General features: G+C 41.3%; 1 pseudogene; it reads right to left on the bottom strand.

Annotated features, from left to right (window-relative positions):
- LOC132654878 (baculoviral IAP repeat-containing protein 1a-like) overlaps window positions 1-23,424 on the bottom strand; it is a 51,619-nt pseudogene that overhangs the window by 16,742 nt on the left and 11,453 nt on the right.

Raw genomic sequence — 23,424 nt, 5'->3', positions numbered from 1 at the left:
CTACCATGTATTGAGAATACAAACATGAACAACCTTGCTCAGTTTGCACAGTGCTGGGAATTCAACCCAAGATCTTATGAATGTTTATGTTATAGAATGCATGTTTATGGCATATCAACATTCTACCAGCTAAGCTACATTCTTACCCTGCTTTGTCTACCTGTTGCATGAGAGTCAACCAGCTCTTCTGGAATCTGTGAGTGGATATTTTTCATCACACTAAATTTTTTTTCAAGGATGAGATATGTAGAAGCAGAACTATCCAGTACATAGTGAGTTTAAATCTAACCTGCACAAGCAAAGACACTACCTAAACACCAGAACCAAGAGCAGGAGGCACATTTTTAAAAACCAGGAAAAAGTCATATTTAATGTTTACCTAAAAATGCACATATAATATATGTAAGTATAGGTGTACATATAAACATAACTGAAGTGAAGTTATGCCACTGGAGGTGAAAATGCCATGAAAAAATTAAAGTCCAAGTGCAAGGTATAAAAATTTCTCTTCGCATTGTGGTCAGGAGACACCCCCCTCCAATATAACATAGGCTTTTGCTGTTTCCCTTGGTTGCCTCACAGAATTTGATGACAAGATCCTATTACTCAAGACATGACATATTTCAAGCTCAAGATGTGAAAGAATCTAGAACTGACCTTGGAAGCCTCTTCCCTAAAGACTCTCTCTCTCTCTCTCTCTCTCTCTCTCTCTCTCTCTCTTTCCCTTCTCATTAAACTTGTTTTAATGGGTCTCAAAATTCTGTGACAGATTTTTGGTCAAGTTGTGTCCATTAAAAAGTACTGATTTTGAAAACTAATAACTTAAAACTGACACATACACACAAAGGTCCAGGAAACATTCTTCTTTTCTTCTGAAGGTTTTACGATGCATTGTTATCACTAACCAGTCTTTTACTATTAAACTTAAATGGCCAATTGAGACAAACAGTTCTGAGACCATTCTTTCACCACTGATTAAGACAAACAAAACAAACAAAAAAGACTAACTCACAGTACCTAAAGGTGCTATGAAAGCTGTCAAGGGAGAAAAGCAATTCACCATCCTAACCAGCCACAAAGCCTATGAACCATAACAATGACCAGCATGGATATATCCTATGGTATATTAATGGCTTTTTGTATCTTGGAGGTAACCAACACCTACCCAATAAAATGTAAAGGCTGCTCAGTAATAGGAAATTCATGCCTGCTACCATAAACCTAGCTAACTTCCTGTGGCTGGTAAGGTCATGGACCCTGAAAGACAGCCTACACTTGCCAATTGCTAAACAAGTGTAATTTCTACCTGCATTCTGAATACTTGTCCTTATATCCACAGACAAGTGTAGCTGTCGATCTGCAGCAAAGAAATCAAAGAAGCTTCTTCTTTCTTTTTCTTTTTCTTTTCCGTGTGTGTGTGTGTGTGTGTGTGTGTGTGTGTGTGTGTGTGTGTGGTTTTTGGAGACAGGGTTTCAATGCATAGCCCTGGCTCTCCTGGAACTCACTCTGTAGACCAGACTGTCTCAGACTCACAGAACACTGTCTGCCTCTGCCTCCCAAGTGTTGGGATTAAAGGTGTATGCCACCACCACCTGTCAAAGAAGCTTCTTTTTTATAGAAGACAGAGACTATAAACCACAGAAGTCCACAACTGGACAAAACCTAGGGAACAAGCAACCATGTGGAGCCCATCCCAATTGATATATATAAGACTGCTCTTATACCCAAGGCTCAGGGAACATGGTAGGAGAGGGGACAGGAAGCTTGTAAGAGCCAGAGAATCAGAATATCTGCTATGAGATAGTGAGTTCTATACAAATGACCAGAAAGCTACACCCATAAAATCTCAACAATGTGGTTGCCTAAGCAAGGCCTATACAATGACAACACCAGTTAAAAACAATATGGGTAGTTCCACCCCTAGATGAAGAGCTATGTGTGCTTAGTGGATGCTGAGAGGGGACTCAGCTTCTCCACAGACAATGCCCAGCAGGTTATCCAATCCCAAGCGGTCAGGCCTGAGCACATACATATACAATAAACACTAATAGACTCAGCAGTTTGTATTTATATATGTGTTATATATACAGATATGGAGAATAGGTTGACAGGGAACTGGGGAACAACAGTAGGTGTTGGAGGGAAGAGAGCATGGCATAGAAAGTATGTGAATACAGCACTCATGTATGACATTGTCAAAAATATAATGAAATAAATGTAAGTAAAAACAATAAAACAGGCAAACAAAATAAACAGAGAGAGAAAAAGAAGGAAGGAAAAAAGAAATAAAAAGGAAAAAGAAATATTGAAAGCTCATGAGGCCTCAACCCTACATAAAGAACTATAAAAACCTAAGGGATGCTAATGATGGGAAAACCAGTCTTCCCAGGGAAGAGCATGCCAGTTGGTTATGTACTAACAAATGGTCAGCCCTTAAGTCATATATACAAGTAGTAGTATTCAGACTGAGCAAGTATTTAAGTATTGAGAAATGTATACACATAATTAGTATACAAGTATATTAGAAATATATATACACACATGTATGTATATATGTCAATATCAATATCAACAACTAAATTTAAAAACGTGCCATGAATCTGAGAGAGAGCAAGGAGGGGTATATGGAAAGGCTTGGATGGAAGATAGGAAAAAAGGACATGATATATTTTATAGTCTCAAAAGTAATTCTTAAAAAGAAAAAGGACAGGGCTGGAGAGATGGCTCAGTGGTTAAGAGTGTTGTCTGGTCTTCCAAAGGACCAGGGTTAAATTCCCAACACCCATATGGCAGTTCACAACTGTTTTTCAAGGGATCTGGTTTTCAATTTCAAGGGATCTGACATCACCACACCAAATGCACATAAAATAAAAATTAAATAAATTATTAAAAAAAACAAAAATATCGTTAAAAAAAGTTAAAAGACAAAAAGAAAAAGGACAATACAGACAGAGCAAAGAATACTTGAGCATATAGCAGGCTGCTAAAAAAAAATCAAAGTGCTGCTACTAAAAATAAAAAAATTTAAAAATTAAATATTTGCCATGGTATAAAAACTGAGAAATGAACTGAATGAAAGATAGTAAAGTCTAGGAGCTGAAAAGATGGCTTGGCAACTAAGAGCTCCTGTTGTTCAGCAGAGGACCACAGTTAGGTTCCCATCACCCACATTAGGCAGCTGAAACAACCTGTAACCACAGCTCCAAAGGATCTGACACTCTCTTCTTACCTCTGAGGGGCACAGGCACAGGAACACACACACACACACACACACACACACACACACACACACACACACACACTGAAATAAATATATTTTAAAAGACATCATTATAAAGTCTATCCTGAAAACTATCAAACAGTGCTTAGAAGAAGACGTAATTATTATTTATGCATATTAAATGTCTTCTGTGGAGAAGCCATTTCCTCCTCTGGGCAGCGAGAGTGCAGAAGGTTCTCCAGCATCATCTGACACACAATGCCCCATTTACCAACAACAAGCTACTCAAGCAACCTTCTGAGGACATTGAGAGATGAAACGAAGGTGGCAATATTTTCCTAGTGTCGTCTGAGTTACTTGAAACCCATTCTAGGATTCTGGGCCTTATACACTGCCCCAAACAGTGAGAGTATTCAGATCGCTCCTATCATGGCACATTCATGGCATGTGCCTGAGAAGTTTACTCAGCTAACACTAAGAATGAGAAACCACAGAGTCAGCCAGAATGCTTGTGAAAGCACACTCAGGGATACCTGGTAACTGGTTTGTCCCTGAGACCTCAAGAGACTGTAGGGCAGGCAGGGTGAGAAGCAGCTCCTGTTCTGCTGTGCTGAGCTCCAGCCTGCACACAGAGCATTTGGTGACAGAGGTCTTATTCAGCTCCAGAGCCCGGCGGATTCTTTCAAGAAAGCCACTGCTGTTGGACAAGCAGAGCTCAATATTCTGTGAAGCTGAGAAGACTTCCATTAGGACCCAGAGCAGTGCTTGCTCTGCAGGGCCCATGTTGGCCACTGCAACTTCCAACCTAGGGATCTTGTGTGACTTGGGTGACAGTTTCCAATACCCAGAATTTATTTTGGGTAGATGGCTGCATTGGATATTCAAAATACTGTATTAATTCTCTTCATTTTTATCTAAAATTTCTGCCCATTCCTTCATATGTTCAAAGGCAGATGCATAGTCCTCATCTAGAGTTGGTGGCTGTAGTGTTTCATAACACTTTTTCATGACTGAGTAACCTACATTAGGTGACATTTTCTTTCCATTTATGAAGACTTTAATACTTGCCAACAGTAACAGGCTTTCTGGGTCGTCCCTAAAGTAATGGAAATTCAATACATTTAAAGCCAATGTTCTCCCTCAAAGGAATTGTAAAATCAATGGAGAACATGCAGAAACTGTGTTGCTTTCATAAGCAAAGTTTAGAGCAATGCCCAATAAATTTTCTGAAAAAATCAAAGAAAAAGCTTCAGGAGAAAACTGTCACATTTTTTTTAATTGACTGTGTTATCAAGGAAGGTTCTACTCTGTGCTTTACATAATTCTCTTCTTCAGACATATTCTTCAATGACTCTTTCTCATCCACCAACTGAAGCAAATGAGACACAACTTCTGGCCCTGCCTTTGATGAAGGATAGCTGGAGACATACTTCAAAAAGTTGTTGTAGGTGGCCAGAGCCTTCAAGGACGAGTTAATTTGTCTCAAATAATGAATTCCCAGATCTTGGTCTTCCTGTCTGTCTGAACCCAGAGTTCAGTCAGCCTCATGGCAACAAGAAATTCTTTGAAGAGAGGATTTAAAAACCGGTAGACTGGTCTCAGCCTCTGGGGGGTGAACTTGCTCATCAAGCAGGTGGTCAGGTCTTCATCTTCATCCACTCCGGCCTCTGTGAGGTCATCATTGTTGAACTCAAAGCATGAAGAAAAACGACCCCTCAAGGCCAGCTGCCCACATGAGGACACAGTGGCCTTGAGGGCCTCAGCTGCAGCTTTGTACTTTAAGGACAGGTACTTCAAATAGGACTTGAAAACTGCCACATCATGAAAGGGCTGGTCAGAAGGATTTTGAAACCAGTCAGAACAGAGTGCTGCCATGAAGAGAGGAGTTTTGTGAATTCCCTGTAAATCCTCATTCTGTCCAAAGTAAACCACTCTTGCAGACGTGTTATACTCTCTGAGAAGACCTTCCTTAATACAGAGACTGTATTATAGAAAGGAAACTCTTTGATCTCTAGAATTGTATCCAGGTATGGACGGATGGACCTGGCCTTGTTTGTATGGAAAGTGATCAATAAGCAGGTTAGTGACAAGTAGTTTTTGGTAATCAGTGTCTCTAGCACTTGGGGGAGCAAGTCTACCCCATTATAGTCATCCAATAGGAACAACGCCTGGTTTTTTAACTGCTGGATAATGCTGCTCAGGCATGCTTCACTAACACAGCCTCCTGCCTCTAGAAGTTGGGCACAGATGATGCTTGCCAGACCCTGATCTGGTCTGGTGGAACTAAGGGAGAGGTAGAAGACCAGCTGGAACCTGTTCAACAGGAGACAGCACCCTGATGCCCAAAGAAAAGCTATTTTCTTCAGGAAGGTTGTCTTCCCACTGCCAGCTTCCCCCTCCACACACATGACAGAGCTGAGATTGGTGAAGACCTTGGGGATTGTCAGGGCACCTTGCATTGGCCTGCTGATGTGCTTTGAAACTATGGACACATCACAGCCAAGCAAGTGGTCAGTGCCTTGGCTGGAGCACACCTCTGGCAAATTCATGTGGCAGAAAGTGGTTTTGGTGTAGGCGCCTCGCAGCTGCTCACTCAGACTCTTTGCCTCTTGAAACCACTGGGCTTCCCTCAGAGCCAAGCCTGTGGAGAGAAGGGAGGCAGAGGACGATGTACCTTCACATCTCTCTGATTGCTTTGCTTGTCTGCTAAGGGTGGATTAGGACTCTCCTCTCCTTCCCATGACACCCTCCATACCCTAAGACCCTCTCATCTTTCTATAGCAGCAGAATGTGGGGTACTATGTCTAAGGCCTCTCATTTGACAGGGACTTGGATATCCTGGCACCCTAATTTCCCTTTAGGATCTCAGGAGACCAACCTGCTGCACGATGCCTTTAACACTAGCTGGTTTGGATCTGGCATGAGGACAGTTGTCTGTAGTCCTGCATTCACTCTCAAGATGCCACAGGAGCACTGACTCTCTCACCCACAGCTCCCTTTACCTCAGTGTTCTCCTCTAGGAGCTTTCCAGATAATTAGAAATATGCTTTCCTGTCCAATATACAAATACACAGAATCCCATGTGCTTTCATGTTCCTACCAGCCTCGGTGGGATGAACTGGGTCCTCCTGATTGCTTTCACTTTTGATTTCCTTTGAAAGAGAAATCCTTTATTAAATTGAAATTTGCATGATAGTGAGACATGTTATCATTGAGAACCCAAAGTCTTCTAGACTTCACTCTGTCTTTGTGGCATGTATTCTACCAACTGAACAATGTTTCCTGACCATGCAACGTCATTTTCAAATTCGCAAATATCGTACACATATCACATCAACCCAGAGTTGATTATCTTTTCAGTTTTCACCCTGTTTTCTTCATTTTTTCTGATTTGTTTGCTGTCAGGTTTTTTTTGCTTTATTTGTTTTTAGAGATGGGGTTTTATAGTATAATCCAGGCTGATCTTGAACTCACAGCCATCTTTTAGGCTCAGCTTCCAGAATGCTATATTGTAGAAATGAACCATGATTCCCAGATTTGCTTTTGCTTTGTGGGGAGCAATCATAGCACACCTACCAAACAGCCATTGGATTGACAGTTGTGTCTTCTGTTGCAAAAATAGATTTCCTGATTTATTACTTGGCATTTGGCTTTGTTTATAAAGCACATTCATGGGCCAGAAATATGTCTCAGTCCAGAGTTATTGTGTAGCACAAAAGGGGTCTTGGTTTCAATACAAGAAACAACATCAAAAGTCAAATCAGCTGGACTTGAGTGCAGACAGTTGGAACCATAGCATTTTTAAGGCTGAGGCAGAGATCACAAGTTCCAGGTCAGGTTTGGCTCCACACAAACATCAAGATCAGCCTATGCTACAAACTGAAAATCTGTCTCAAGGAAAAGTCCAACTAAGGAAAATGACACGTGACTTTAAGTTTCAAAAGTTCTAGCAGAAAGTCAAGCCTACTGCCTGCAGCAAAAGGGCAGATGAAATGTGTTTAGTCTGTGTTTTAATCAAGTTGAAGTCTAAAAGGGTCTCAAGCATCTGCTTCTTCTGGGAGGAGGGCTCACTGTTCACTGTGAAGCCCCATCTATAGCTATCCTGTAACAGTTGCTTCTTAGATTCTCGTGGACTCTATCTAATTATGATACATTTACAGTTGACAATCACAGCTCAACCCCACAATCATGTGTTGCTGAGTCAGAGAAGAGGCGGGGCTCATTACCATGGTTTCCAGAAGTGCATGGTGGCTCTCAGGGGCTGGAATCACTTCTGCAGAGGACTTCAGGTTTTGAAGAAATACTCAACTATGCAAAGAAGATAAAAGTCATGAAATGGTTCCATGCAGTTAAGTGTCTGTATTAGCTTTATGGAGAACATGAAGATTCAGGACCAGGAATGAAACAGAAAGTGAATATTTTCAGTGACTGTCAGTCTTGCATCCTGTATAACCTTCAGTCAGTGGGTTCCAATAACAATGCATGTGGTTTGTAAAGTAATGATGAGGATATTCGGGGAATGTGTTGGGGTGAGACCAGAGTCAGTGCCAGTCTGTGAAACCAGCTAAAATAATCTTAAAGAATAAAAAATAGTGACACAGCACTACTGCCTGCAGCAAAAGGGCAGATAGAGTTTTAGAGATGGGGTTTTATAGTATAATCCACGCTGATCTTGAACTCACAGCCATCTTTTAGCCTCAGCTTCCAGAATGCTATATTGTGGGTGCAGAGGCAAGGGGACAACTAGGGCTTGCTGGATGCTAGCAGGTTCAGAGAGAGACCCTGCTTCAAGGGAACAAGAGTTTGACATAAAGGAAAGGCGATTCGCTGTCTCCCTTTGGCCCTATGTAGAACACACAGTGCACACACAAATACACTTTACCTAAGTGAACAAGGTAAAAAATAAATAAAAATTCACAGATTAAAATATGAGAAAACTATAGAGTCATGGAAAAAGAACAACAAAGGACATTAAAACATACTAAACAAAGTGTACAATTAAGAATTTAGATAACAATAATTTTTAACCATTTCAATTCTTGTCAAACTGTCAGAAACAAACCCACAAGAACTGAGTATGTCAACTACATGAAATTCACATTAAGATTAAAAACATAGATATCACACAGTTAAATAAAATTTTAATGCTTGTTGGGCAAACATGGGGACTGGGCTCAGATCTCCAGCACCTGTGTAACAGCAAGGCAATAGGGACAGTGTAATCTTAGTGCCAGAGAAGGAGAGACAGGAAGACCGTAGGGGCTCAATAACCAGCCAGTAAGTCTCATTGGCCAGCACCAGGTTTAGTGAGAGACCTGTCTCACAAAATAAGAACTACAGACCTATTTCTGAATACACAGAGCATGTTGCTTTCAGGATAGAGAGGAATCAAGCTGGAACTGACTCAGAATTTCCTTCCTGCTGTCTCCCTGTCACAGTACTGGAAGAGGCTTTGCAGTCTGCTGGGGGAGGAGGGCCACCTGCATTCTACAACATCACCATCATGCCAGACAAGATGAGGCCAACGGTGAAGAGTGGCCTGAATCTTTGGGGATAACCAACCGCTTTTGAATTGGGCTTGAGGCTGCTTCACAGATGCTCTAAATGTGGTCAAGCTGGGTTTGGTGGTGCAGGCCTGTAAATCTCAGCACTTGGGTCTCAACGACCAGTGGATCTCTGGGTCAAAGGCCAGACTGATCTACAGAAAGGGCAACACAGTGAGACAAAATGAAAGAAAACAAAACCTAAACTAAAGAAACTAAACCTAAATTAAAGAAAACAAAAACCTAAACTAAACCTGGTCAGAAGCCCATGGCCCAGAGAGTCTATAAAGGTCTTAGGAGGGCAGGGTCTACTAATGCTATCTGGCTTAATGGGCATCCTGTCAAAATTTCTTCTAAATATTTATGTTCCTGTGCAAAGAATGCTGCTGCTTTGAACATTGGCTAGATAATAATTGATGATCAAGTGCTCAGCAAGAAATGAGACGTCTATGTCAACCTCACACCATGGCTCTGGGAGCATCTCATGGCACAGCCATATAAATTGGAAACAGGAAAAGCAATGAAGTCAGCACAGCTGTTTGACATGGCTCTAGCATAGGTGAGCCAAATGCTGCAATCATTTTCATTCTTTCCCTCTTTTGTAGGTTTTTAGGCTCTATGTGTTTTATTTTGGGGGGGAATCCTTTATGCATTATGATTTTTTCTGTCTTTTCCCAAGAAAATTATGTCTGAGTTATTTTCTTTTAGAAAAATGATATTATCTGGCCACTGTTGTGAAGGTTTCCTTATGCTTTGGAGATAATTGAGCACAGATTAGTACATAAACTAGAAATTCTTTTATGAGGCCATTACTACAGGAATATTTTGTGGATATCTGCCCTTTAGCAAACTCAAACAGAATAACCGGTGCAGGGGAAACAAAGACAAGGACAAACTCTGACTGGCCAGAAAACCGGGTAACAGATTCAAGGACTCCCTTTACAATACTCTTAGAACTCTCTGAAAATGTAGTTTGAATATCCTATCGGGGGTCATAGAGGGTACACCCCTGGAGGAAGAGAACTCAGTAAATAAGATAGATTGACTAAAATAACTTGTTCCTACTTTATAGTGTAGATGATGACACAAGTAGTAAAAGGAGTTAGGTATTAATATTTGGTCTTCATAAAAAAAAGTTCAGGTGTTTTCTGTTTGTCTGGAGTGCCTTAAAACTACAAATTCTGTCAGCCTAAAAGTAAGCTGTTATATAAGAAATGTGTTTGGTTTGGATAACACAATCTTTAGATTCTATAACTTGGAGTTATAAAGCTTATAATAAGCATAAATTTGTTCTGTTTATATTTTCTAATGATGACTGAAGTTATAACACTTCATAATAAAAAATCAAAGAAATCATCTGCACTTCTTGGACAGGTTAGTCTGTCATTAGTCGGACTTCGTTCTCTGAAACCTGTGTAATAAAGAAGCAATCTCCTTGCTAGTCAATCAGAACTGCAAAATTCCCCTGAGCACCTCTCCTGACTCACTCCTCTTTCCCTCACCAATTATCTCCTCTGCACACCACTCTCTGTTGCTCTCATTCATCCATAATCGCTGATTAAAGTGGCAGAGCTTTTTGAGCCACGGTTTGGAAGCCTTTTATTTTTTAAAAGAGTATTTTATTCCTTGGAAATCACAGAAATATGTACAATGTATGTGGATTATATTAACCCCCACCGCCTTTCTTCAGTTTCCCCAGACTCCTCCTCAAGTCAGGTCCCCTCCCAGCTTTGTATCCTCTTTTAACTGAATTCAATTAGTGCTGCTCATGGGTGAGTGGACACGGGGCCATCCAGCAGAGCTCAGGAAATCTCAAGGCCCATGGTATGAAGAAGAATGACTCTAGGAGAAACAAGTGTCAACAGCTCCCCTCCTAGAGGTGGGGCTTGGCTTGTCTGGATTTGGCACAGTCTTGCATGGATAGGCAACCACAGCAACTGAATTCCTGAGAGAAGGAACCTGCTGTGTACAAAACAAGACAAACCCAAGCTGTCTTCTACAACCTCTGGCTCTTCTTACCTCTTGGGCCCCTCTTCTGCAATGTCTCCTGAGTTTGGGAGGAGGAAGTGTCCTCCTTAGGAATGAACAATCCATGTCACATACTGTCTGCACTTTGACCTTGTTGTAAGTCTCTGGAATTCTGTTCTTGTTAAGGTCTGAATTCATGTTCATTCCAGACTACCATTAGCAACTGAGAGCCCTGGGGTGTCCTAGAGAGAAACTTGGATGAAAGGATATGGTCATTGTTGCCAGTTGTCAGTTTACATCTTGCTATTGTCTATCTAAACAAAAGCTGGGGCTAAAGACATGGCTCACTGTTCAAGAGCACTGGCAGCTCTTCCAGAAACCAGGGCTCAATTCTCAGCACCCACATGACAGCTCACAATGGTCTATAGCTCTCGTTCCATGGGATCTGACTTCCTCACACATGCAGATGAAACACCAATGTATAAAATAAAAATGAATAAGCTAAAAAACAAAAAAAAATGTTGGGTATAGTGGAGCATGTCTGTCACCCAGCCCTTGGAATGTAGAGGCAGTTGGATGAGTTTAAGGCCATCCTCTCTAAATACTGAGTTGGAGGCCATCCCAGGTTATCTGGTGCTCTGTCTCAAACACCCCTCTATGAGCTGACACCCCCCCCAACAAACATAGCAGGCAAGCCAATCAATTATGGTAGCAAATGGCTGTGCATCTAGTATTCATTAAGGCAAGATGTGAGTTCAGGGGAAATTTGAGCTATACTGCAAATCAAGATCAGCTACACAGCAAATTTTTTAATTGTTTTTTTTCTGAAATAGGGTTTCTCTGTGTAGCCCTGGCTTTCTGGGACTCACTCTGTAGACATACTAGAATTCTGTCTTAAACGATGTGTGGGCTAGAGCAATAGTTCAGTGGCAAAGTGCTGCTTCTCACTCATAACACTCTGGATTCAACCGCCTGTTCCCTTTCACACACACACAACACACATAGAACTAAAATAAAAAGAACCAACAAACGACTGAAGAAGAACAGGCAAAGCTGAAGGTTTATGTAGATGTGTGTGTGTGTGTATGTGTGTGTGTGATTGTGTGTGTGTGTGTGTGTGTGTGTGTGTGTGTTTGGTAAAAGGACAGTAACTGAAAATCAGGACTATGTTTCCCCCTGGATGAGGAGGACAGCATCAACCAGGACAAGGGAGTGGCACAGTGGCCTCTAAGGCATTGAGAGACCTTGACTTCTTGACTTTAGCACTCAGCATCCAGGATTTATTGTTATTGTCCTTTCAACCAGATATGCAAGTACAGTAGATATGCATTACATATGCTAGTTTTAATTAAAATAAAACAAAGTTTGTTGATAGATTCTAGAACAAGCTTTAAGTACAACCAAATCCTCTCCCACCTTGCCACACAGGGATTGAGAAGAAGGCCCTGGCATTCTCAACTATTTTCTACATACTCCTAAAGAAAAAAGAAAAAAAGTGGGGCCTACAATGTCTCAGTGGGAGAACAGTCACTACTCCTGGGAGGACTCAGGTTTACTTCCCAACACCCATATCAGGCAGTTCACGGCCTCCTGTAACTCAGTTCTAGGATATTTGATGCCCTCTTTCTGACCTCTGTGGACACCAGGCATGCAAGCAGTGCACAGATATACATGCAGACAAAACACCCAAAAGTCAAATGCTTTAAAAAGTAAAAGAAAAAGAAAAAAAGTGAGCACTGCTGTATCTCTTCTAACTTCAAAATTAAATAGAAATATTCTGTGTATTTATTTATTTATTTATTTAAAACCAGGATAAATCTTGCTATATAGCCCTGGGAGGGCACAAAACATGTGATTTTAGAAGAAAAAGAACTGAGAAGAGCTAGAGAGAGATAAGAGAAGGTAATGGGAGGACGGTGGTGAGCATGATTGTAGTAAACTGTAATATATATAACATATATGTAAAACATAATGTATATGTATATATGCAATGTTATTGTATGTATTAATGTACACTAAGAAAACATTTTTAAGGAATATTTTAAGTGATTCAGATACTATTAGCATGCTATCTCAAGACCAGATGGTTATTTAAACCTTTACATTTAAATGTTGATAATTAATCCTAAATCAATTTAGAGCACTTTTATGTATGTGTTGGATGGAAAGAAAACACACTGGTGGACCTGAACACAGACTGCCGAGGTACCAACACAGTTGCAGATTTTCCTGCCTTCCAAGGGAAACCGGATCAAAAGACTCTTGTTTCTTAATTACAAGTGCTGGATTTCAAAACAGATCAACTTTAGGATAATTCATATCAAAGTATTTAATATAAAACAAAACTACATTTTTTGTCATTCAGCTTCCTGAGACCTAGGATTTCATGTGTCAACCACCTTGCCCAGAAATACCCACTTTTCAATCTGCGCTTATTGATATTTAGCTTTGAAAATTCTAATTACTACACAATAACAAATTTCCTTGTGCAAGTGGACCTTTCTAGGGTTTTCTTATGTGTAGAAGAGGAATAAAAATACATTTGAGGACTGACAGAAAAGGGGTGAGAGTAGCTCCATAGTAAAGTGATTGCCTGGTGTGCTCAAATCAGTGCTTTCACTCCCAACCCTGGAAAAAGAAAACTACTGAGGAAATCTTAGACAATAGAAATAGAAACCTGTAAAGCATTCTAAAAGGAGGTGAAAAGAAAAACTAGTTTGTACTCAAAAAAATCAGAAAGGCCTAGAACTGGCAGACATGATGTGGCCTCTGCAGTGGGCTTAGGTGGCTGAGGCAGGAGGATCATGAGATCAAGTCCTACTAGATAGAATTGTTATGACAGCCTGTGCTACACAGATCCTGTTTTTAAAAGTGTGTACATAGATCCAACAAAAATTAAGATCTTACTATAATGAGAAAAAAGCTAGACAGGGAGAGTATCAAGGGGGGAAAGAAATAAAGATACATGGATGTATCCTTCACAGTGGGAACCAGAGAGTGAGCAGACACTACCCACAGATAACAAACCTGGACAGTGAGGGAATAACAGATGAAGTGAGTTCAAAGTCAAGAGAACTCATTTTGCTCACTTTGGGAAAAACTTGGTGTGATCTGCTAATGGGTGGTCACCTTCCTCCCACTTCTCCATACATCCTCCACAGGAAAAACACCGCACAAGGTCCTTTTTGCCTAGGAAAAGGAGATGGGGTCACCGCAACAGCACATACACATGTCAATTCACAAGAATTTGACTCCAGATTTCACTAGTGAAATCCTGCTTACTCCTCCAGTTGGATTATGTGGCAATACCATGCACAGAAGACAAGAGTTCACACAGGACTCTTGGTCCTTCAGTGGGGTGGTCAGCAACAGTCAGCAATAGTTGCTGAAGTTTCCTGTGCACCACGTGCTTTGATGAACCTCTTCCAAACCATCATCCTGAAAGATTTGCCATCAGGATCTGCAGTAGCAGCTCCATGAGGGCAGAGATTTCTGTCTGTTCTGGACAATGATGACATACGGGACATTCACAGACATAGGCAACCGACCATCAATTGCTTACAGAGTATATTGGAAGAATATACTTGTAGCTGGGGCAGGATGGAAGAACAAACTTAGGAGCCTCTATTTAAGGCAGATTATGAAGAATCCCTGTCTCTGCTCACATTATTGCCAGCTCTCATCCCCTAGAAATAGGAGCACATCATCCGTGACACTCAGGCAAGGCTGGCAAGAGAAGACAATGCGTTAAGACCGGGTGCTTAGTTTTGTGCCAGTGGAATAAGCCTGTCAGATGAAGTGACCTCAAGATCCCCAAGCCCAGAGGCTGAGCACTGAGGGAACTATGGAAAGGTGAAGGTCTTATGAGGCCCCAAGAGATCTATCACAAATGGAAATAAAGAAAAGTGCAAGTCCGGGATTAGACTACATGGCAGACACAAAACACTGACTATTTCAGGTGCTAAAGAGATGCTCAGCTCATGAAGAGCACTGGCTGCTCTTGCAAAGGAGTCAGGTTTGTTTCCAGCACCACATGCTGGCTCATGGCAACTATTTCTCCAGTTCCAGGATCGAACACCCTGGCTAGCCTCTGAGGGCACCAGGCAGACATGTGGCACCCATACTTACATTCAGGCAACACTCACACACAGAAACGTACAAATAAAGGGGAAAACCCCAACTGACCTGTGTAGAAAAGGCCTGCTTTGACAAGAGCTTCAACAGCCACAGGTGACTCATGGGGCCAGTCCTTAAAAGTGTCCTTCCTCATTTCTTCATTAGCAAAGACGCTGTCATTGCAGTAAGCTTGGGGAAAAGATGTGGGTGAGAAGAGCAGGCTTTGATAACAAAGTCCAAGTGAGTTGTGTATATAGGAGGAATAATCTCATGATCTGTGCTTATGTCAGAATAATTGAGGGTGGTTAGAAGAGCAGGAAGAAATAAGAGGTACAAGAAAGACCATGTTAGAGCTGCTGGAGCAGAGTGGAAAACACTGGGGTATTCCATCCATTCTGTGCATGGTCAGTGTGTTAAGGTGTAATTTAATAGTATCCCCTGGTCATCTAGCATCAGGATAGAAGAATATTGAGAGGAGATTCCTATTTCCAGAGTCAGTGTGAAGATTTGAGAAAGGTCATTTCTCCTGTGGCTTTCTTAAAAACAGTCATTTTCATGGCTTGCTCTTGGAGATCACCACACTGGGAAGAGGGTTTACCTCATCCTGGCCCTGGGCCAGGTCTTCTCCACACTGTGAGGACTTGAAAATTAAAGTGTCCCAACCTTGGTCTGACAAGTTTCTCAAGATGAAAGCCTGCTGTGTTCACATATAATCCTAGATTCCCCTTTTTTTCCCTTTTTGCTTTAAGTTTTTGGTTTTCTTTTTTTTTTTTTGGCATTTGGGATACTACACTTTAATTTAAACAGAAAAATATTTTTAGAGTCTAAAACTTTTATTTTATTGACTTTTGACTTCTATTAAGCCACAATGTCATGGCGAATAGATTCTACTGTTTTTCTTTTTTTTCAACAATGTATCCTATGTATATATTTTTTATTTTTATTAATTACACTTTATTCACTTTGTATCCCCCCCATAAGCCCCACCCTCTCCCTTCCCAATCACACCTTCCCTTCCCCTACTTGACGAATACTCCTCCTCAAGTCCACTGATAGGGGAGGTCCTCCTCTCCTTCCTTCTGATGCTAGTCTATCAGATCTCATCAGGAGTGGCTGCATTGTCTTCCTCTGTAGCCTGGTAAGGCTGCTCTCCTCTCAGGGGAAGGTGATCAAAGAGCACCTAATAAAATCTGCACACCTAAAGAAACTAATCAAGAGGGAGGACTCTGGCTATAATGCTCAATCCCCATCCTAAAAGGCAAAGAGGATGGACATCAGAAGAAGAAGTAAACAGGAGACAAATTAGGAACCTGCCACAGACGGACTCTGAAAGGCTCTGCCCTGCATTTCTATCAAAGCAGATGCTGAGACATATGGCCAACTTTGCACAGAGTTCAGGGAATCTTAGGAAAGAAATGGGAAATAGTAAGAGGACAGGAGAGGACAGGAGCTCCACAAGGAGAGCAACAGAACCAAAAAATCTGAGCACAGGGGTCTTTCCTGAGACTCATACTCCAACTAAGTACCATGCATGGAGATAACCTAGAACCCCTGGACAGATATAGCCCATGGCAGTTCAGTGTCCAAGTGGGTTCCATAGTAATGGGAACAGGGACTGCCTCTGACATGAACTGATTGGCCTGCTCTACTGTTTTTCTTAGTTCTCACAAGTATGTTTCTCTGGTTGGAGCAGGCTGGCACTTGTGTCTTTCTTTGGCTTCCTTCTTTATCTGATCATTTCCTTCACCTATATTAGGAAGCTGTCTCAGGACTTAGAGTTCTGTGTGTGTTCATGTGTGTGCAGGTATACGTGCAGGTACATTGTTCGGATATCTGTGGAAGTCAGAGGACAACCTTCACTGTGTCTCCCTTGTTGTGAGGGGCTTTCACTTCTCTGGTGTGGTTGAAGATCCCCAGGATTCCATCTTTCCCTGCTTCCCCAGCCCTGAGATTACACATGCACAACAGTAACACCTGGCTTTGTCACATGGTTTCTGGAGACAGAATGCAAAGCCTCGTGTTTGCAAGGAAAGCACCCTGCACTTACTGCCCCATCCCTGACCCTTAGAGTTCCTAATCAGATAAATACTTTCAGTGATTCTCTTCCCAGGAATCCTGCTCATGACTTGCTTCTTTAATAAAAAAAGAGCATGCTGGGTAACACTGTAGACTCTTCCAGTTTTGCTATGGTATTATTCATGATCACGCCTTTTTGACAGCACATTCCCCATCGCAACAATATCACTTTTTTTGTCGACTCTTGCATATGTGGCCAAAGAAACAGCTCTGCGTTCAATGACCAAGAGAACAAACATTGTCTGCATCTTCTTTTTCCCTTTGTGTTTGTTATTTAGCAAGTTACTGGGAAACGGTGTTTCCAGCGAGAAGGACACCATCTCTCTCTCTCTCTCTCTCTCTCTCTCTCTCTCTCTCTCTCTCTCTCTCTCTCTGTTTGTATATGTGTGTGAGTCTGTGTGTGTACACTCACTCGATTATGAATGTATGTGTGACTGTTTTGCCTACAGGAAGCATGTATGTATACCACAGGTGTGCCTGGGGCCCCAGGTGGACAGAGAGGATGTTACATCCCCTCGAGATGAAGTTAGAAATTGTTGTAAGCGACTACCTTGGAGACACTTTGAACTGAAACTGAGTCCTTGGCAAGAACAACAAATACTCATAACATCTGAGGCATCCCTTCACCCTCATGCTCATTTGGGGAAGGAGGCACAGTGCTTTGTCATGTAGGCTAAGCTAAGCTATCCTTAAACTCATCATATTTCTGACTCAGCTTTCTTAGTGCTGGGATTACAGGCATAGACCTCTACACTTGGCAGTAACCTCATGCAGCCTATACTGGCCTCTAACCTGTTATCATAGTCCTCCTGGCCATGGACACCTTATTCCACCTTCCAAGAGCAGAAAAACAGGGAGAAGCACACTCATGTGACCATAGAATTCTTACTCTATTACGACTATTTTCACCTGTCTACTACCCCATGTTCCCATGTCTCTGACCTCTGCTAGGACTGAACTCAGAGCCTGTCTTACTTAATGTATGGATGCCCTACAACTGAGCTAGATTCCTAACATTAAGGTTTTGTTTTCCTTTGGATGTTGGCATGAAACACAAGGACCTTGTTCATTCTAGGCAAGTGAGTAATATCCTTAAGCCTGTCACATCATTTTAATGTGAATATTCCTTAATTTCTTAACAGCACACTATGTCACTTAAGAATGTTTTGGGGGACTGGAAATGTAGCTCAGTTGGTAGCATGCTCTAGTAACTTTCAGGAAGTCCTCAGTTCCATCACCAGCACCCAAGAAGCTCTGTCTCAGCACTCAGGAGGAGAAACAAAAGTTCAAAATTCACTTGCATTTGAGGCCAGCCTGGAACAGGAGAGATGCTAAAAAATGCTTCCAAAACATGTTATCCAAAATGTTAGCTGTTTTAAAGAAGCATCCATGACAGCGCCCACCCTACCACACTTAGCTGTGTTTACCTATGCTAAGCAGTGAGCCAGTTCATGGCTCCACGGTACAGATGCTTGCTGCTGAGCCCCAAAAAACTTTTAATTAATCCCTGGAACCCTCATGGCAGAAGGAGAGAAGCAACTCCTATGTTGTCCTCTGGCTTCCAACCTTCACACATGGACCCAAACAAACACATATACATTATGGAAATAACTGAGCGTAAATTGGGTTTTATTTTTCTTTGTTTTAGAGACAGATTTTCTTTGTGTAGACTTGTCTGTCCTGGACTTGCTTTGTAGACCAGCCAGGTTTCAAACTCAAAGATCCACCAGCCTCTGCCTCCCTGAGTGCTGGGATTACAGACATGTGCCACAGTGCTTGGCTAGGTGTCAATTTTTAAAAACTTTACTTTTAAGGATTCACTTATTTTTATTTTTGATGTAGGTGTTCTGTCTGCATGTTTGGCTGTACCACATGTGTGCAGTAGCCAAGGAGGTCAGAGGACGGTATTGGATTCTCTGGAACTAGACTTGCAGAGTTGTCAGCTACTACAGGGTGCTGGAAACATAACCCAAGTCCTTCCCAGGAGTGCCAAGTACATTAACTGCCATATGTCTCTCCCAGCCATAAAGTAAAAAAAAAAAAAAACAAAAAACACAAAACAAATCAAAGTCATTCCATGATGGAGAAATCACTTATAAAGATATTTTTTTGAAGAAAGTTGATGAGGGCTGAAGAGATGGCTCAGTGGTTAAAAGCATTTTCTACTCTTTTAGGGGACCTGAGTTCGGTTCCCAGCACCCACATCAGAGAGCTCACAAATGCCTGTTACTCCACCTCGAAGGGATCTGATGCCCTTGTCTGGCTTCCAAAAGCACCTGTATATATGCACCATGTGCACACGGCGAAAGACAGAGAGACAGAGAGCGATATATATATATATATATATATATATATATATATATATATATAGAGAGAGAGAGAGAGAGAGAGAGAGAGAGACCAAAAGAAAGAACCAGACAAAGACTTTGGAATGTGCCTGAGGTTTTACCTGATACCATAGGTAATTCTCTTCTGACCCAGGAATTCACAAAATGTTCTCCCTGAGGAAAAGAAACCTATCTGTGGCCTGCAACTTAAGGTCTTCCCAAACTGAAGTGAATTTTCATTCGAGCAGCAGAATTTGAGCAAAGCAGCCCTTTAATTTTGGTTGGATTTCTATTGATCTTGTAAACTTTTACGCAGTGCCAAACATCAGTGAAATGGAAGCTTCTCAGGGTCACTCTTACCATACACCCTGCTCAACCACAGAACTGCAGTTACACACAGAGGTGTATTTGGACTCATGAGAAACTGAGACAAGGGAAGGGAGCCATGCTCTATAACCATGCAGCTCTCCCTCTGAGAAAACTGCACCCCAACTGTCAGCCCATGCCCTCTGCAGAGGCTGCCTCTCAGTCAGTCAGACAATACAGTCTCCTTTGGCTTCAGTTTAAGGTGGGTTCCCACTGCTTGCCACTAGGAAGTCCTTACTAATTTAAGGGTGTAAATAACCAGGTTCGGGAGCCACCTTTGAGTGCCCTGCCTCTGCTATGTACTAGGTCAGAAGATTGAGTCAGACATCCAGATGGAGGCAGCAGGAGGTAGCTAGAGTAGTGAGTGGCCTCACTCAGAGGGAAGATGAAGGAGGCAGCAGAAGCAACCCAAAGCCAGCCTGGAAACTGTCTAAGTGGTTCCAGCTTCACAAGACAAGAGTTTTGTTTCCTCTGTGCAGAGAAGAGGCAGGACAAGACAAGAGAAAGGAAGAAAAACAGAGTATTTGGGAAAACAAACAAACAAACAAAAATGAAGAGAGAGAGACAGAGAGACAGAGAGACAGAGACCGAGATACAGACAGAGAGAGAGAGAGAGAGAGAGAGAGAAATAATATGTGATTCACCCTGATGAATCACATATTATTAGGTAACAAACATATGCTATTAGAAATGGCCCTTGTAAATTACCATTACATGAACAAATCCCTCGTAGCTTTGAATATACTGGGCAATTTCCTCTGACGACTTCTTACTTTGAAGAAATTCACATCTATAATTAAAAATATAATTAAAATATACTCTGAGTTCCCGGAGCTGTACCATTTCCCAGGACACGCACCAATCTGCACCCCTAGAGACCAGCACAGATCACAGAGTAGCAGGTGAAACTTCCCACACGCTTCCCCATATACTGGCCTGCCAGAGCCTGCCAGCAATAGTGTTGAGGTCAGCCCAGAGTGCTTGAGCTCCACTTCCCTGTGAGCCCTAAACCTCAGTTCCCTGGGCCTGTGCCATTTCCCAGGAACCACTCCAATCTGTGGCCTTGGAGATCAGCATTGATCAGAGAGCAACATCAAGAATCAGGGAGTAGCAGACCCACATGGATCAGGGAGGAGTAGGAAAACCAGAAGACTGAGGCCATCTGGGACCAAGATTTCCACCTATAACTCCAGAGACCTGCTACCATCAGAGACCACCAGGCCTGCTAATACCACAGTCAACCAAATGACTAAGAATCAGTGCAAGAACACAAGCAACAAATCCCAGGGCCATGTGACATCACCCAAACCCAACTATCCTACCACAGCAAGTCCTGGGGATACTATCACACCAGAAGCACAAGAAAACAATCTTAAATCTGAGGTTGTGAAAACAAATGATTAAGGCCTTAAAAGAACTAAATACATCCCTCAAAGAAATTCAGGAAAATACAATCAAACAGGTAAAGGAATTGAATAAATCCCTCAAAGAAACACAGAAAAAAAAAACAGACAAATGGGAGAAAGAAAAGAATAAAACTGTTCAAGACCTAAAAAGTAAATAGAAGCCATAAAGAAAACACAATCTGAGGCAATCCTGGAGATGGAAAACCTAGGGAAGAGAACAGAAACTACAGACAAAAGCATCACCAACAGAATACAAGAGATGGAAGAGAGAATCTCAGCTGTAGAAGATACTATTGAAGAAATCGATTCATCAGCCAAAGAAAATGTTAATATAAAACAATCCTGACACAAAACATCTGTGAAATCTGAGAAAATGGCAAAAGACCAACCCTAAGAATAATAGGAATTGAAGGAGAAGACTCCAAGCTCCCAGGCCCAGAAAATATTTTCAACAAAATCATAGAAGAAAACTTCCCCAACCTAAAGAAAGAGGTGCCTATAAATATACAAGCCTACAGAACACCAAATAGACTGGACCAGAAAAAAAAATTCTCCCATCACATAATAATCAAAACACTAAATGTACAGAACAAAATAGAATATTGAAAGCTGAAAGGGAAAAAGGCCAAGTCACATAAAAAGGCAGACCTATCAGAAGTAAATCTGACTTCTCACCAGAAACTCTAAAAGAAAGAAGGGCTTGAGCAGATATCTTACAGACACTAAGACACCACATATGTCAGCTGTGACTAATATGTCCAGCAAAACGTTAATCACCATAGAGGGAGAAAGCAAGATATTCTATGACAAAAACAAATTTAAACAATACCTAACCACAAACCCAGCCCTATAGAAGGAAAATGACAGAGGGAAAACTGCAATCCCAGCAGGCTAATCACACCCAGAAAAAACACAGGAAACAAATAACCCAACAACAATAAACCAAAACAGGGAAGGGGCACATACACACACACACACACACACACACACACACACACACAGCACCACAAACACCACCACCACCAAAACCACCACCACCATCAAAATAATGGGAATCAACAACCAGTGGTCATCAATCTCTCTCAACATCAATGGCCTCAACTCCCTGTTAAACACACACACACACTCACACACACACGCTAACAGAATGGATGTGTAAACAGGACCCATCATTCAGTTGCTAACAAGAAACACACCTCAGCAACAATGATAGACATTACCTCAGAATAAAGGGCTGGAAAAAGGTTTTCCAAGTAAATGGTCACAGAAGCAAGCTGGAGTGGCTATTCTAATATCTAACAAAATAGACTTTCATCCAAAATTAATTAAAAGAGATGAGAAAGGGCACTTCATACTCATCCAAGGAAAAATCAACCAAGATTATATTTCATTTCTGAACATATATGGCTAAAATGCAAGAGCACCCACAGTCATAAAAGAAACATTACTAAAGCCTAAATCACACGTTGAAACCCACACGTTAACAGTGGGAGGACTTCAACACATCTCTCTCACCAAAGACAGATAATTAAGACAGCAACTAAACAGAGAAATAATGAAGCTAATTGACGTTATGAGTCAATTGGACTTAACAGAGATCCACAGAACATTTCACTCAAACACAAAAGAATATGCCTTCTTCTCAGGACCTCTTGGAATCTTCTTCAAAACTGACCACATACTCAGATACAAAGCAAGCCTCAACAAATATAAGAAAATTGAAATGACAACTTGTATTCTATCAGACTACCATGGATTAAAGCTAGACTTCAACAGTAACAGAAACAATAGATTGCCTAAAAACTCATGGAAATTGAACAACTCTCTAGCTAATGACTACTGGGTCATGGAGGAAATAAATTAAAAGCTTTCCAGAATTCAATGAAAACGAAAGCACAACATACCTAAACTTATGGGACACAATGAAAGAAGTACTAAGAGGAAAGTTCATAGCACTATGTGCCTTCATAAACAAATGTAGAGAGCTTATACTAGCAACTTAATAGCTCACTTGAAGGCTCTAGAATAATGGAAGCAAACACACCGAAGAGGAGTAGGCATCAGGAAATAATCCAACTCAGGGATGAAATCAATAACCTAGAAACAAAGAGAAAAATACAGAAAATCAGCAAAATCAAGAGCTGATTCTTTGAGAAAATCAACAAAACCAAGAGCTGATTCTTTGATAAAATCAACAAATTAGACAAACCCTTAGCCAAACTAACTAAAATACACAGGGAGAGTATCCAAATTAATAAAATCAGAAATGAAAAAGGGGATATAACAATACATACCGAGGAAACCCAAAGAATCATTAGATCATACTTCTAAAACTGTATGCCACAAAATTAAAAAAAAAAACCTCTATAAACAGAGATGTTCTACACTGCAAAGACCACTTG

Source organism: Meriones unguiculatus, chromosome 6 (assembly GCF_030254825.1).
Source record: "Meriones unguiculatus strain TT.TT164.6M chromosome 6, Bangor_MerUng_6.1, whole genome shotgun sequence".
Taxonomy (NCBI): domain Eukaryota; kingdom Metazoa; phylum Chordata; class Mammalia; order Rodentia; family Muridae; genus Meriones; species Meriones unguiculatus.
This window is presented reverse-complemented; position numbering and strand designations above follow the sequence as displayed.